Source organism: Cydia strobilella, chromosome Z (genome assembly GCF_947568885.1).
Source record: "Cydia strobilella chromosome Z, ilCydStro3.1, whole genome shotgun sequence".
NCBI lineage: Eukaryota > Metazoa > Arthropoda > Insecta > Lepidoptera > Tortricidae > Cydia > Cydia strobilella.
This window is the reverse complement of record NC_086068.1, coordinates 47,996,958-48,014,119: the sequence shown is the minus strand read 5'-3', so window position 1 is coordinate 48,014,119 and position 17,162 is coordinate 47,996,958. Positions and strand designations below refer to the sequence as shown.

General features: G+C 38.3%; 2 protein-coding genes across 2 annotated transcripts in view; one reads left to right on the top strand and one right to left on the bottom strand.

Moving 5' to 3' along the window:
- Positions 1 to 11,596, bottom strand: part of LOC134754846 (cryptochrome-1-like) — a 49,254-nt gene extending 37,658 nt beyond the window's left edge. The window contains exon 1 of the mRNA XM_063691288.1: positions 11,260 to 11,596. The gene's annotated coding sequence lies outside the window, so the exon portion shown is untranslated. The remainder of the gene's footprint in view (positions 1 to 11,259) is intronic.
- Positions 1 to 17,162, top strand: part of LOC134754919 (large ribosomal subunit protein uL2) — a 134,728-nt gene that overhangs the window by 94,109 nt on the left and 23,457 nt on the right. The gene's annotated exons all lie outside the window — the stretch shown is intronic.

Here is a 17,162-nt window from a genome sequence, read left to right as displayed (position 1 = left end):
ATGGGCCCAAGCAAGAAACTGACTGCGGTTATCAGTGATTATAAATTAATGACTGTGTTCACGCCCCTTTCATTTCATTCATCCGTCTCGCTCGAGTCGCTCGGTCTTCTTTCATAACTATATTCGATCAAATTTTTAGGGTTCCGTACCCAAAGGGTAAAAACAGGACCCTATTACTAAAACTCCACTGTCCGTCTGTCTGTCTGTCACCAGGCTGTATCTCATGAACCGTGATAGCTAGACAGTTGAAATGGGGAAGGCGGCTGAAAGCTAATTGTAGATGGCGCCACTAGAGTTTGAGACAACTCGACCAACTCGTTGTTTGAAATTTATAACTGAAAAAAAAAACTAAAATAATAGTAATAATATAGACAGTACATATAGTACATTTAAATTTTAGATAAATAAATAAATGATATAACACAAATAAATAAATATATATATATACATATATACACATACATACACGATATATACACAGCAGCACATTAACCACATTATTTGTATTTAATAAACCAATGTTTAATAAAACTTCATAATTAAACTCTGTATAAGTATTAAACTTAGTATGTGGGGCCAAGAAACTGTCGGATAAAGTTTCAAACCCAATTCAAATAAAAAAGTTTTGTTTTGACAGGAGCATGTAGGTTATTTTCATGTACGTAATAATCGTCTGTTTAACGCGATATAGTGGATCCTCATGACAAATATGGACGTCTGACTGTAACACAGTTAAAAGCACTTTTACGGGAACGCGAGGCATCCGTAAAAGGGAAAAAAACCGGCCAAGTGCGAGTCGGACTCGCGCACCGAGGGTTCTGTACTTTTTAGTATTTGTTGTTATAGCGGCAACAGAAATACATCATCTGTGAAAATTTCAACTGTCTAGCTATCAGGGTTCATGAGATACAGCCTGATGACAGACAGACAGACGGACAGCGAAGTCTTAGTAATAGGGTCGCGTTTTTACCCTTTGGGTACGGAACCCTAAAAAAGACCTCATAGAAAGGTTAAGTATATTTGGCTATGTACTGTTTTCACTCGAAAATATTATGCTTAAAATCAAGGAAAATGTACAATATCAACATTTAAAATTGATTTTCTGTTTATTTCAGGTTAATATATCATGATCCAAATAAAAAGTGTTTTGTTCATTTTCTGTCAAGCGACGCCAGAGCCCAATCCAATCTTTTTTTTTTAATTCAAAGAAAAAATGTGAGGCCAAACTAATCTCATGTCACAAACTCTAGTGGCGCCACCTAGTAGCAAAGTTTGGCAGCCGCCTTCCCCATTTTCACAGATGATGTATTTCTGTTGACGCTATAACAACAAACCGCATAAAAGACTGCATCGGCACTTACCATCAGGTGAGATTGCGGTCAAATGCTTGCCTTTTTGTATAGGTAATAAAAAAAATACATACTAAAAACAGACTTTAAAAAAAGCGTGTGCATGTAATCTTTACGCGCAATGTAAGTCTATTACGCAAACTCTTCATGGAACTCAAGACGGGTAAAGTCGCGGGTAGCGAGTTATGCCGCAACCTTTTATTTTATTATTTTTGTTACATATTATATTATTTATAACATTTTAGTATCTTCCCGGGGAGTTTATAAAAATAATACTAATGGTATGGGTATTTCCAATTTAATGCCATAATATAGTTCAGTACCATATACCCTTCTCTTGAGATCTTTTATAGAAGAACTCCTTCCAAAGGTTGGCACAGTGTTTTCTGACTTGACCTAGTGCTTAATTCGGTATAAAAAGGCGCCGCCTTAATGACTGCGCCTTCCGAAGGTGCTTCTCTCGCCAGTTTGTCTGCAGCCTCGTTACCGTCGATGCCTATGTGCGATGGAATCTATTGAAGCATAACGTTTTTATTTTTGGACTTATGCTTTCGCCTAAGGTCTTAGATTAAATAAGCTGTCGGTGTTCCTCGACATATCGAGGTACATCGAGCTATATGTTGTAAGGCACTTTTTGAATCGGTAAATATTACTATATTTTTTGCCTCAATCGATTCCAAATAGGCCAAGGCCTCCACAATAGCCTGCAACTCAACTGACATAATAGATACTTCTCCTTCAACACTGGTGACAGACGGACAGTGGAGTCTTAGTAATAGGGTCCCGTTTTTACCCTTTGGGTACGGAACCCTAAAAAGTTGTTTGCGCAAGTTCTCCGCGGAACACGACTTGAGCAAAGTCGCGGGCTCTGGTAATGCCGCAACCTTTTACTTGGTTAACATTTGAATAGCTTCCCTCGTTACAGCGAGGCTCACGCTCATTCTCCTCGTGACCGCGCATGCCCGCCGCGCCGCCCCCGCACGCCCGCAGCCTTTTCGTCTCTAAGGTTGCCGCCCCTGCTCATTCCGCAATCCGAGGATCAACGCCACTCTTATAATATAACTAAAGTAAGTCAGGTCCAAAACACCGCATTTCTGGGCATTGAACTTGATAGGGGCCTCCGGTGGGAAGCACACACTAATAAAGTGTGTAACAAACTGGCGGATGCCTGCTTCGCACTGCGACGCCTGGCAAGGGTGGTGCCCAGGGATGTGGTGAGGACTTGCTATTTTGCCACTGTGCACTCGATTCTCCAATACGGCGCGGAGCTATGGGGCCGCGCTGCCGAATGGGAGCGTGTCTTCCGAATGCAAAAAAGAGCCGTCCGAGCGATTGTGCAGGTAGGACAAAGTACATCTGCAAAACCACACTTTAAGAACCTCCAGATACTCACGCTGCCCTCTGTGGTGATATACCAAGTGGCTGTCTATGTGCGATGTCACCTTAATGAATACGCGAGAGGAGCTGACGTCCACGGTCGTAACTTGCGGAATGCCCACAGACTCCTGGGTGTTAAGCATAAGTTAGCCAAGTCAGCGAAACTAACCCACGTGATGGGGCCGACTGTGTACAACCGACTGCCGAGTCATGTCACGAATGCGTCGTCGTTAACGAGCTTTGTAATGCAACTGAAACGATGGCTTATCGAGCACACTTTTTATAGGTTTAATGAGTTTATGGAGTACGAAATAAGTTCCTAAACATAGATTTAATTTATTTTTATATTATTATGTAAAATGTTACATTAGTTACATTACAAATCATATTTTGTAAAATTCTTTTAAATAATGTTGCGACATGTAATACGAATTATTATGAATAAATATATGAATATGAATATGACCCTACGAGCTACGGTTTTAGACTGGCTATTTTATAAGACAAGCAAAAGTGATTTTTGGAGGTCGGTTTTAAGCCAACGTCATTCATGCTAAAAAAGCGAATTTATTGACATCCATCAAGAATCAACTCAGTAATTTCAACGCTACGGTAAACCGCGCGTAGTAACAATACAATAATAAAACACATTAAACTCTCGCGTTTTCTACACATAATTAATGTCATTACCAACAATAATACAATAATAAACACCCATATAATTGAAGAAATACATTACATTGATATAGGTATTAAGAATGAATGTGGAGGGAGGTACGAGGAGAGGAAAACCGAGGATAAGGTGGATGGACTGTGTGAGAGATGATATGAAACGAACGCAAGTGAATGATGAGATGACGGGTGACAGAGATGTATGGAAGAAAAAGACATGCTGCGCCGACCCCAAGTGAATGGGACAAGGGCAAGGCAAAACATAAACATAAACTTTTGATCTAGTCTTTAGATGGATGACTGACATGGTTTTCATTTTCAATTGAACAATAATAGCACATAGGACTTTATTGCCGCATTAGTCTAGAACTCTAGATGAGGGTAGAAGACCGAACGGAGTCTCTGACTGAGCAGGTCAAGTAAATGGACCTGGGTTCGAATCTTGGTAAGGGCATTTATTTGGTTGATGAGGATGAGCACGTGTATTATACGTGTTATGGATGTTTCCTGTTTAAGTATTTATTTATCTTCTATATGTACCGGTTGGATCCTTTTAGCGGGGCAGTTAGGGCAGCTGTTGAGCTGCCAGATCAGATTCCGGTCTACTACACTAAAGCCAGGGAATTAGACGGAAATAAAAGATATGGCGCCCCGCGCTAAATTTACGACCGAAGATAAGGCCGTTGCAGGGGTTTTTAAACCCCGACGCAAAAAGAAAGGGGTGTTATAAGTTTAACGTGTCTGTCTGTGTATCTGTCTGTGGTATCATAGCTTCCAAACGGATGAACGGATTTTCGTTTTGTTTTTTTTTGTGTCATAGATAATTTTATCCCGATTGTTCTTAGCCGTTTGAAGATCATCAGCTAGTTGATGAGGGGATCTGACTAACTTCCTTATGTCCAATCGATTCGAAATTTGGTACCGTGTTACTTCAATGATATTGAAAGTGTATGGTAAGGTAACCATGACCTGATCAGCCGTTTGAAGATCATCAGCTCTTTAATAGTTGATGTGGGGATCTGACTACCTTCCTATTAGCCCAGACGACTGAACGGTTTTTGACATATGAGGTGTGGTTTAATTCGTCAGAATTGTGGTAGTGACATAGGCTATATAATTTTTTTTTACTATAGCAATATGGGTAGTGAATGAAAGCTAGTGAAAAGACCATTTCAAAAATAAATATATAAACAGACAGGTTTTTTGTTTGTTTTAATAATAGTTGCAGTTTACTGTAACAGATTTTTTTTTTTTTCAACTTGATGTGCTTTCCTTATTTTTTGATATATCTGGTTGATTATTTTTTAACATTATATAGAAGATATTTACAGTCACTTGCTATGTATTGTATTTTGGGATGATCCATTCAGTCATTTCAAATAACCTTTTTATCAGAAATTAAAAATTTAAGCTGTGACGTATAGTTGAATAACTGGTTTCTTTTATATTAGACGCAACATTGTTATAACGTTTTAAGTTCAGCTATGAAATATATATACACGAACTTTTCTCAAAAAAAGTAGTTTTTCTTTGTTTGTAGCTCCTAAAATATACATTGTTTTTATAAATAATGTAGTAACGAATCATAATATATTTAATAACCTTTCGTTTGATATAGCACACGTGTATGTATGACTCATGGTACAGTTATAATTTAGATTTTGCAAATTTCGGCAGCGGTCACATGTATGACGCCATTATTTGTTACTCAGGCACTATAGAGATTGTCTCCCAGCAGTTTTATGATCCTTCTTATATTGCCAATAACATACTAGAAGCTTATGCGAATTATCCTGAAACTGACCAATTTCGATTTTTTTTACTTTAATGCATTTGTTCTAGCAAATACCTACATTTTGATGCATAATTTTCACATTTTTGGTCTGATTTTGATTATTTTGATATCATTGTATGGCTTGAGACATCAGCTTTAATTTTGTAGTACATTGCTTTAACGTCCGATTTTTAGTTTGGTTGAAAACCCCAAATAATAGGAAAAAAAAATTTTTTTTTTTTAATTTCTTAAACTATTATATATTTTGGTACATAGTGTATTAGTGAAATATATAATATTTTATTGGCTTTCGTTTAATACCCCACACGTGTATGTGCAGTGCATAGTTTGGGTGCAAAATGCAATATTCGCAACGAGGCGGGAGTCATTTCAATGACGTCATTCCGCCGCTGTCTCCCGGCAGTTTTGGAGACCCAGTACCATGCCCTACAACATACTAAAATTTGGTAGCGGTTTCCGGATCTGAACTATATTCCCATAAGGCAGTGCACTATCTCTCATTCCGAGGTGAAACTGGGCCATAAATATATATATATAGTCTGTCAAGCCATTTCCGTCAGTAGAAAAAAGCGGCAATTTAAAAAAAATGAAGGCGCGAAGGGTTATCGTCCCTTAGAAAATTAGAAGTTTGCGCCTTTTCCTACTGACAAAGTTGTTTGAGAGACTATATTTAGCAATACCCCGAAGTTAACGGGTTAAAAAAGAGAAACACCGTGCTCATACAGTCTAACCCGTTCGTATTTTTTTTTCCCATACAAAAAAAATAATGTTTTACCACCCCTCCGCAGCGAAATTTTTTTAGGAACTGCGGGTCAAAAATTTTGTTTTGGCCTCTAGTATGTGTGTGCCAAACGGCTAACCTGTACATCGATTTGCGGTATTCCTTTGAAATTGGGGTCGAGCGGCTTCCGCTATACTAATTGAATCAAGGCATCTTACAACATTTGTTAGTACTAGTAAGTACAAGTAGAGTCTGTGCGGAAAGAGAAGATTTGTGAAATGTATGGGCTCCCTTACATTCCATGACTTCTCTTTCCGCACAGACTCTAGCAGGCAGTCAGCAGTCATTCATAAGTATTATTTAGTTTTTAACCAACTACCAAATGAGGGTTATGTTTTTCAAGTGTATGTTTTTGTTGTAATATACTGATGAAAACACTTGTCACTACATTGTATCAAAGTCGCTTTCCGCTGTCTGTCTGTCTGTCCCTATGTATGCTTAGATCTTTAAAATTACGCAACGGATTTTGATGCGGTTTTCACCTATCAATAGAGTAATTCTTGAGGAAGGTTATAGTGTATAATTTGTAAAGGTTTTATGTTACCCGTGCGAAGCCAGGGCGGGTCGCTAATAACTTTTAAGTTTATATTTAAATGACCCATCATTTATTATTATTATTATATACGAATGCACAGGCAGCTTAAAATAGCTGATACGTGCATATCAATGTCCTGCACTTGTGTTTTGTCCATTCGTAAAATGTTTGTCGAGTCTGTTTTTAAAGGAGTTCACTGAAGGCGCACTGATTCGGGCAAACTGTTCCACACTTTCACTACACGGTTAGACAGGAAGTGTCGTCTTGGGTTGCTACTACTCTGCGTCCGTGCCAGCTTCAGAGAATGTCCTCTCAGTCTGTCATTCATATTCCGAGTGAAAATATCACTTAACCCGGGTACGTTGTAGTGTCCTGTGAGTATTTTGTATGTTTCTATTAAGTCACCACGTTGCCTTCGCTACTCCAAGGTTGTCAGGCCCAATTCCTTTAACCTATCTTCGTAAGATCGGTTGCGAAGAGATGGCACCAATTTTGTTGCTCTTCTTTGGACTCTTTCAATAAGGTTGATGTCCTTTCGGAAATATGGATTCCAAATTTGGAAGGCATATTCCAATAAGGGTCTTACGTATGTTTTATAGAGCTTAATGAAAATATTCTTATCCATATAACGGAAAGCTTTCTTAATCATATATAAAACAGAGTTAGCCTTTTTGGTAAAACCCAAAATGTGTTCCTCCCATTTTAAGTTATCAGCTATAACGACACCAAGATCTCGCTGGGAAGCAACACTTTGCAAATTTTTGGAGCCAATATTATATGTCTGCTTAGGGTTTTTTTTTTCCTATATGAAGTACAGTGCACTTGTCTGCTTTGAGGGTTATAAACCAATCTTTGGTCCATTGATAAATGCGGTCTAAGTCCTGCTGTATGATGTTATGGCTAACAAGAGGGTTTCCCATAATCTTTGTGTCGTCAGCGAATAAAAACAAATCTGACTCTACAACGTGCCTAAGATCCGTCAGAAAAATCCCAAACAGCATTGGTCCAAGTACAGAACCCTGCGGGACTCGACTGTAGACGTCATGCGGATCCGAAAGGTGCTCTCCAACTCGTACACGAAACTTCTTCCCTGTCAAGAAGTCTTTTATCCAATTAAGTAAATTTCCGCGAATTCCAAAATGCTCTAACTTGACAAGGAGTCTGTTTATCGGGACGCGGTCGAATGCTTTCTCGTAGTCCAGGTAAATAACATCCGCTGGAAGCTTTTCATTCCAGCTACTAGTCCATCTGTCAACAGAACATAATAGGTTTGTTACCGTTGATCTCTTTGGGGTGAATCCGTGTTGTTCATCTATAATGACGTGCTCTCTTGCTATGAAGTTCCTCATCGCGCCTGTGATAATTTTTTAATACATGTGAGGCTTATGGGATGATAATTACCCGCAATGAGTTTGTCTCCTTTTTTATATATAGGCGTAACGTTGGCATTCTTCCAATCAAGGGGCAATCGGTGCTCACGAAATTATAATGTCATTATATGGGCTAGCTGAGGTGCAAGGCACAATTATATCGTATGGCATACTACTGTGGGGAAAATCTATAGAAAATGAGCGAGTTTTAAAGTTACAAAAGCAAGCTATAAGAATACTAGTGGGGGCTAAGTATCGGGATCCATGTAGACAGCACTTTAAAAAATTAAGTATTTTAAGCTCAATCTCTGTATACATAATGGAAATAATCTTATATGTAAGAAAAAACATCAAACAATTTAAGGTACGATCACAGTGTAATCCGCGCCAAACAAAACGATCTCTGGATATTATACCAACTAGATATAGGTTAAAGATGAGTAAGCGCTTACCTGACCCTATGGGATGTGATTCACTAGAACCAGCGGTTTGGGTTGTGTGTTGATATGTCAGTCAGGCAGTCAGTCAGTCAGTCAGTCAGTTTCTTCTTTTATATATTTAGATGTTGATTGGTTTATTCTAATAATTAAACTGATTTATACACATATTTTCTTTTACCTTATTTCCAGTCTTCACTTTTAATCATTATTTCCAGATAGTAATGTTCCCAGTAACTTTGGAAAAATACCTGGTAATATTGGGAATGTTACCGGTAACATTGGGAATTTACTCTCTCAGAGATTCCTTGACTGTTTTATGACTGTAAATAATAGCATTATTATTTTCTTAAGTATTTAACACGAAAAAAGCATATACATTTCTAATAATTTTTTCAAAGTTACTCAATGTTACCGATCTGGGTAATGTTACTGGTAGCATTACCGGGAATATTCCCACTTTTGAGTAAGTTACTGGTAACGACCCATCACTAGATGTGAACTCTATAATAAGTTACCATACAATATTAAAAATATAAAAAGCGAAAGTTTATTCCGTTTACGAGTGAAAACACTTCTGTTGTCTCGCACATTGTACAGCGTTAAAGAGTACATGACCAATGATTATTCCGAATTTGATATTATTTTAAACAATAAAATATTATGTAACCACAGTAGTTGAGCTGACCAATATATAATATTAGTAGTGTTTGACGAAACTTAATTTTTCGCTGTATAGAAATAATCTTAATAAAAATTGTAATATACTGTACTATAATAATAATAATACAAAATTGTATTCCTATGAACATAATCTCTGACGATCATTATAGTTATGCGTTTTAGGTTTGATTGAAGGCAAATTTATAATGTATTTTATAATGAAATAAAGATATCTTATCTTATCTTATCTTATCTCTTAATACATTTTTTTAGCAGAACTGCAGGTATTCCATCAGGTCCCATTGATGAGCTTTCGTCGAAACTCAAAATCGCCTTACTGACTAAATCCGGTGTGAACTCAACATTTTCTTTTGAGTTATTAACCCTGGCTACATTAACGTCAGGGATTGGTTCGTTTAATAGCTCGCGTACATATGACTTTTCAAATTGCTTTGCAAATATATTTGCTACTTCATGGCAGTCATTTGTTATTTGCTGGGTAAGGTCATCTCTAAGCGAAGGTGGGACAGTCACTTTTGATGAAAGTTGCTTTCGGACATAACTGTACAGTGACTTAGGTCCCCGGTCTAGGACTCCTTTCTCATAAGTATGCCTGGCACGGCGCATAGCTGAGGTTATACCGTTATTAATTTTACAATATCGGCTATAGTTCGCATTAGTTTTATTGAGTATATACGCATCCCACAACTTAGTTTTTTCTTTTATCATTTTTAATATTGCAGGCCCGACCCATGGCTTTCTATTATTATTAGCAATTCTAGAAGGCCTTAGTGGCACATGCAAACTCACAACTGTATTTACATTTTGCGTAAAGTCTCGCCAGGCGGTAGTCGCATTCAGATGACTTACTTGATTATTATCCGCCGACATCGTTTGCATCCTTTGTTCATAGTTGGCTGCTAAATAATCTCTCCTTGGCGGTTTGTTCACTTTCCATTTTCTGTCCTGTAGCTGGATTTGTATAGTAGCTAGTAATACTAAGTGATCACTCTTACCTATGTTAGCGCAGTATTCAACCTTTGTACATAGGTCCTCCTCATTACACATAATTAAGTCAAGGAGGGATTCATGATCGTTCCTTTTTCTTGTTATTTCTGTTACAATCTGGTGTTAACTGGTATCTGAAAACATGTCAATAAATCTCTCATGCAGCAAGTTGTATCCATCAAATTTTGCCAAAGGCCATTTTATATCAGGTAAGTTGAAATCACCCATAATAAATAAGGTCTTGCTTCCATTAGCTGCTTCTTTAATTGCGTCGAAAAAAATACTTTATCTCAGTCCTCATAATTATAATGCGAGGGTCGATATATTCCAGCTATCAATAGTTCAAAAGTTCCATAAGTTACATTTATCCATAAAGCTTCGATTCCAGGGACATTATTTAAAGTGGGATGAGGTGTTGCATGAATTGGAATCTGAAGATGTGAGCAACTTATATAAATAGCGACACCCGCCGACCCTAGGCCACCCACTCCCGTCGGCTCTATCTCATCTGTATAGTACATACCCATTAATATTCACTAAACTATCAGTAATTTGCGGTTTAAGATGCGTTTAGGTTATAATAATAAAAGTAGGTTTCAATTTGTCTGTTTCCACAAGTAATAAATCTCGTTTTGCCATTAGGGAAGCCAAATTCGTGTAAAAGAAGGTAAGATCGATAATGTGGCTGATTACTTTTTTGCCATGGAATCAACAAAACATACAAATTTGTTAAACATACATACATAGAATGTATAGTAAATGATAAATAGTTGGTATTGACATAGTTATGGACACAGCATGTTGCTGATGTGCATCTGTATCTGTATCCACCTGACAAAGTCTGTGTTGCCAATATAAATTATATATGATATCACTACAAAAATACAAAAAAAAATAATACAAAAATCTTTATTTGTTTTAAACACAAATTGCCATGATATGAAACCGGACTAATCCAAAAAAAAGCCTAGTTTCCCCTCCAGGTTGGAAGGTCAGATGGCAATCGCTTTCGTAAAAACTAGTGCCTACGTCAATTTTGGAGATCAGTTGTCAAGCGAACCCCAGGCTCCCAAAGCCGTGGCAAAATGCCGGGAAAACGCGAGGAAGATGAATAAAACCACTTTTGCCTCAGTCATACACTCATACAACACACTGTATATAACAAACAAGAATGAAATACTTAAATCAAGTTGCATATGTAGAAATTCAAGTTCATGTATTTGTTAATCACATATAATCTAACACACAAAAAATCTTAAAACTGTTACTTACCCTATTTAGTATCGGAAGTTATCCCTGGTCATAGAAAAAACTGCAAAACAGTGCACAAATTCCTATAAAACTAGGTTCTTGGTCATGGATGCATTAGTGTTTTGGAGTTCAGATAACTAAATACACAGAAGACAAACTTAACGCTAGCGTTATTAAATTGAATTCGCGAATTACGTACAAAAATAAACCTAAGAATCGTAATACTAGGTAGTATTATCAACGTAAACCGAAAAAAATATGATTTTAAACGTTTCTAGAAATCTCGACGGGACTAACACCAGAAATTAATTAGTTACGTCAAGCGCGGAGCCGCGTAAACAACTAAACAAACACAGCGTAATCCAACCGCGTAGTGAGTCGACTGCGGCGAGGGCTATTATTTCGTTTAGGCTGTCACATTTATAGGTCAAGAGCTAACACCAATATATTCAATATATTTAAATAACTATTTGAATTAAATGAAAATTTGAATTTCGCGCCTTTTTAACTGACTTCCAAATCTCAAAAGGAGGTTATCAATTCGGTTTTTAGGGTTCCGTACCCAAAGGGTGAAAACGGGACCCTATTACTAAGACTCCGCTGTCCGTCTGTCACCAGGCTGTATCTCATGAACCGTGATAGCTAGACAGTTAAAATTTTCACAGATGATGTATTTCTGTTGCCCCTATAACAACAAATACTAAAAACAGAATAATATAAATATTTAAATGGGGCTCCCATACAACAAACGTGATTTTTTTGCTGTTTTTTTTTTTCGTGATGGCACGGAACCCTTCGTGCGCGAGTCCGACTCGCACTTGGCCGGTTTTTTTAAATTTTTGTTACTTCATATCTCCGTCATTTCAGAACCGATTATGTAAATTATTTTTTGCTGATTGTAAGTATACCTAGTCGGCTCATAAGTTCTGTCACTGGCCTTTAAAATTTAAATTTGGAACTCCTAAAACAAAAACCGTTCTGCATTTGAATTTCGAATCTTTATTAAATATTTGAGTAGTATAATTTTGCAATTTTCTGTTTTCTTCAACATGGAGTGGACGCTTAAAGATAGCCGTACCGCAATAATTGCACTATATCGTTGTGGTCACTCGCCGACTAAAATTTTTAAGCTACTTGAAAATTTAAAATTCTCTCTAAGATTTGTGTATCGTACCATAGAAAGATCAGTGAGGTCTCTAGTTTAAATGACAAGAAAAGAAGCGGTCGTCCGCGTACAGCTAGGACTCCAGCGGTTGTACAAGCAATTAGGGCACGCATTGCCAGAAATCCCGCTAGGAAACAAAAAGTTATGGCCCTCCAGATGGGTTTGAGCAAAAACACGGTGAAAAGAGTGCTTAATCAAGACCTGAGACTTCGTGCTCATAAACGAAAAACTGGCCATCTTCTCAATGGTCGGCTTAAAGCTTTAAGGCTTAAAAGATCTAAAGCTTTATTGAAGAAGTACGCTAAAAATAAGCACCGTTGTATACTGTTTTCGGACGAGAAATTTTTTGACATAGAAGAAAACTGTAATAAACAAAATGATAGAGTGTACGCTCGCAATAGTAAAGAAGCGTCTAATAGCATTCCCCGTATTCAAAGAGGTCATCACCCTTCATCTGTGATGGTTTGGCTGGGAGTTTCTTATGCGGGCGTCACTAGTATGCATTTTTGTGAGAAAGGAGTAAAAACTAGTGCCAAAGTGTACCAAGACACGGTGTTGACTAATATTGTGAAACCACTATCCCATACGATGTTTCTAAACCAGCATTGGGTTTTCCAGCAGGACTCTGCTCCAGCCCATAAGGCAAAGTCTACACAAGCCTGGCTCGCCTCCAATAAAATCGACTTTATACGGCATGAAGATTGGCCCTCCTCTAGCCCAGATCTTAATCCTTTAGACTATAAAATATGGCAGTATTTAGAGGAAAAGGTGTGCTCAAAACCTCATGCAAATCTAGACTCGCTGAAAAAATCTCTTGCTACGGCAGTGGCCAATATCGACATGAAAGTGGTGCGTGAATCCATTGACGACTGGCCACGAAGACTTCAAGCCTGTGTAGATAATTATGGCGTACATTTTGAATAAATGTTATACATTTAGATTCTCTAGTTTATAAGCTTTCAAACGCTGTACAAATTATACGGAATAAACTTAAACTTTTGATTTTATTTGATACTATGTATATGACAGAACTTATGAGCCGACTAGGTATAAATACAGATTGATCCCGTTTTTGTCAAAACGCAGTTCTAATCCCTGAGGAATCGAGGGAACTCCTCAAAATGTTAAAGGCATACTTATAGTGATTTTTGTATTTTCATCAGCTAGTCCAGCATTTGCATTTAAAAGAGTGACATTTGATGAAGTGTGGATGAAGTACAGTCTGGCAAAAAAGAGTAGAAATTAAAAAGTGGCAACACTGTAGTGTCGTCCCTTTCAAATCAATCTAAGAAAAACGGGACGACACTTACAGTGTTACCACTTTTTAATTTCTACTCTTTTTTGCCAGACTGTAGAACTGTTGATGATGATCAGAAAGGAACTCTTCAACGATACAGTTCACGTTTGGCGATTTGTTCTCTTCATTACGGACCCGGACTCAAACTTGAACCCGGACTCGAATCCGGACCCCGACTCGAACGCGGACTCGGACCGAACTTGGGCCCAAACTTGGACCCGGACATGGACCTGGATCTGGACATGGACTTAAACCCGGACCCGGTCCAGGACCCGGATCGGAACCCAGACCCGGAAATGATACTAAAGAAGTGGATTAGGTTAGGTTTGAACTACGATCCTCACAGAATCGAACTGCTACCGCGATTCGCGCACGAGTGTTGAGGGGACTTATGGCGCGGATACAGAATTAACTACAGAGGGCGCTTATTACAGGTCAATAAAGTCCGGTTTACATTCGCGTGCTAGCCACGTGCCGAGCCGCGAGCCGCGCCACAAGACGCGAGTGTAAACGGTGGGCTCGTCGCTCGTCTCGCGGCTCGGTTCGCGCTCGCCTGGCTCGCGTGGAGGAGCGGTTTTTTGGGAACGAGTCAAAGGGGTTCGCGATGGGCTCCCGCGGGACGCGCGTTTGCTGTTTGTGTTTTAAATTGATTAGCTCGACGAGCTTACCAGTTGTGGCCGAGACACGAGACGAGCCACGAGCCGAGCCACGAGGCGAGAGTGTAAACATTAGCTAGACGAGCTTACGAGCTCCAGACGAGACACGAGACGAGCCGCGAGCGGGGCCACTAGCCGCGAATGTAAATCTAGTGTAGAAACTCGTATTTTTTAATTTTAAAACTGGAATATGACCATACGGTAGCTCAACGAACGATTGCAGAGCTAAGTTAACTTTGCGCGTGGTGAATGCATCGACTTATGCTAAAAGTTTCCTGCTATTCACATTTTGCTATCAATCCATACTATTATATACTAATATTATAAATGCGAAAGTCTGTCTGTCTGTCTGTCTGTGTGTTCCCTCTTCACGCTTAAACCGCTGAACCGATTTAGATGAAATTTGGCATGGAGATAGGTTGAGTCCCTGAGAAGGACATAGGATAGTTTTTATCCCGAAACTCATCCCTTAAGAAAGTAAAAAGCGGGGTGGAATTGAGATAATTAACGAAGTGCCTGCTAATTTGTGTGCATAATGTGCTCAAATTTAGATTGCTATGAGAATTTTTCCAGGCGCTATACTTACTTTAACTGCTGTTACTAAGTCCACGCAGACGAAGTCGCGGGCAAAAGCTAGTATTATAAATGCGAAAGTGTGTCTGTCTGTCTGTTACCTCTTCACGTTTAAACCGCTGAACCGATTTAGTTGAAATTTGGTATAGAGATAGTTTGAGTTCCGGGGAAGGACATAGGGTAATTTTTATCCCAGAAATCATCCTTTAAGGTGGGGTGGATGTTTGTATGGGAAATCGATAAAAAGCTGATTGGATAAAAAATAAGCTACCCAAATTACTAACTCCACGCAGACGAAGTCGCGGGCAAAAGCTAGTTTTACTATAAAAGATAAAACAACCGATCTACCTAGACTTCCCTGGTTTTGTTCGTCACCCAGATATTTATTAATGAATATAATGAATTAATAAAAATATAAAATACCTAAACATCATTCTATGTATAATAAACGTCAGCAGACCATTCCAGAAAAATCTGGAAAGTAATGAAAAAAGGAAATAATTTTTTTTAGTTGATTACGACTTCTCCATTTTAGTTTAATCGTTACTTCTTACAGACATCAAATGTTCTTCAGTTTAGTAAATAATTAAAATTTTCGAGAAATAAATAACGTATTATATATAACCCGTTATAACTCTTTGACTACTTTGAATTCAATCGGATCGTCCACGCCGCTTGCAACGTGACTTCGGAGCCCAGTTCCATAAAATAAAAGCTACATTATTATAAATACATACTTGCAACACTTGACAGCGCTGTCAATGGTGTTGCTTGTTTTTATGTTTTATATATAAGTGGGTCAAGCAAATCTTGTCAGTAGAAAAAGGCGGCAAATTTGAAAAATCGCGGGTTAGCAACACTGTGTTCGAATAATTCCAAAATCGCGTGTCATCTGTGTCTTATCTGTGGAATGTGGATCGCCATCTTGCTTGTTTACATCATGTTTACATTCTGAATCGTCTCTATTTTATAAGATAATTTATGTTGTCATCATTAAATACAGAGATAGGTTGAGTCCCTGAGAAGGACATAGGATAGTTTTTATCCCGAAAATCATCCCTTAAGAAAGTAAAAAGCGGGGTGGAATTGAGATAATTAACGAAGTGCCTGCTAATTTGTGTGCATAATATGCTTAAATTTAGATTGCTATGAGAATTTTTCCAGGCGCTATTCTTACTCTAGCTGCAGTTACTAAGTCCACGCAGACGAAGTCGCGGGCAAAAGCTAGTATTATATATACATATAATTTATACATCCATACTAATATTATAAATGCGAAAGTGTGTCTGTCTGTTACCTCTTCACGCTTAAACCGCTGAACCGATTTAGTTGAAATTTGGTATAGAGATAGGTAGTTTGAGTTCTGGGGAAGGACATAAGGTAGGTAGTTTTTATCCCAGAAATTATCCTTTAAGGGGGTGAAAAGGGGGGTGAAAGTTTGTATGGGAAATCGATAAAAAGCAGATTGGATAAAAATAAACGTCAGAAGACCATTCCAGAAAAATCTGGAAAGAGTAATGAAAAAAGGAAATAATTTTCTTTAGTTGTTTACGACAAATTCGCCATTTTAATTTAATTATTACTTCTTACTGACATCAAATGTTATTCAGTTTAGTAAAGAAATAAATTAGGTATAACTTTCTAGGGACTACTTCGACTACTTTGAATTCAATCGAGTCGTCCACGCCGCTTGCAACGTGACTTCGGAGCCCCGTTTTATAAAATAAAAGCTACATTATTATAAATACATACTTGCAACACTTGACAGCGCTGTCAATGGTGTTCCTTGTTTTTATGATTTATTTGGTCCAGCCCTCGAGTACTAAGAGCCACAAGAGGCCCGGCTTGTAGCATGGAAATCGCAGCTCAATGAAGAGTCGCTAAACATAACACCTATAATCCCCTTCACACGATAAGGGTCCTCCACACTCGCGTGCGAAGCCGCAACGCGTCTAGTTTGTAATAAAGCTGGCCATACACACTAAGGTATGCCTGCGCAGTTTTGCCATCTGCACAGGTCATAGACATAGTATATACAACTAGACATGAAACTGAGCGACCAGGGCTTGGAGACTATATAAAGAAGCCAAATCTCTATGTATGAAAAGTGTCCATCAAAAAACAGTAATTAGGCGGCGCCACCATACACCGAAATACTACCAAAAACAACCTACGTAATTTGGTCGGGTTATTTGTTGCCTTATATGGTTCATGTTATACTCATGTCCCAGAG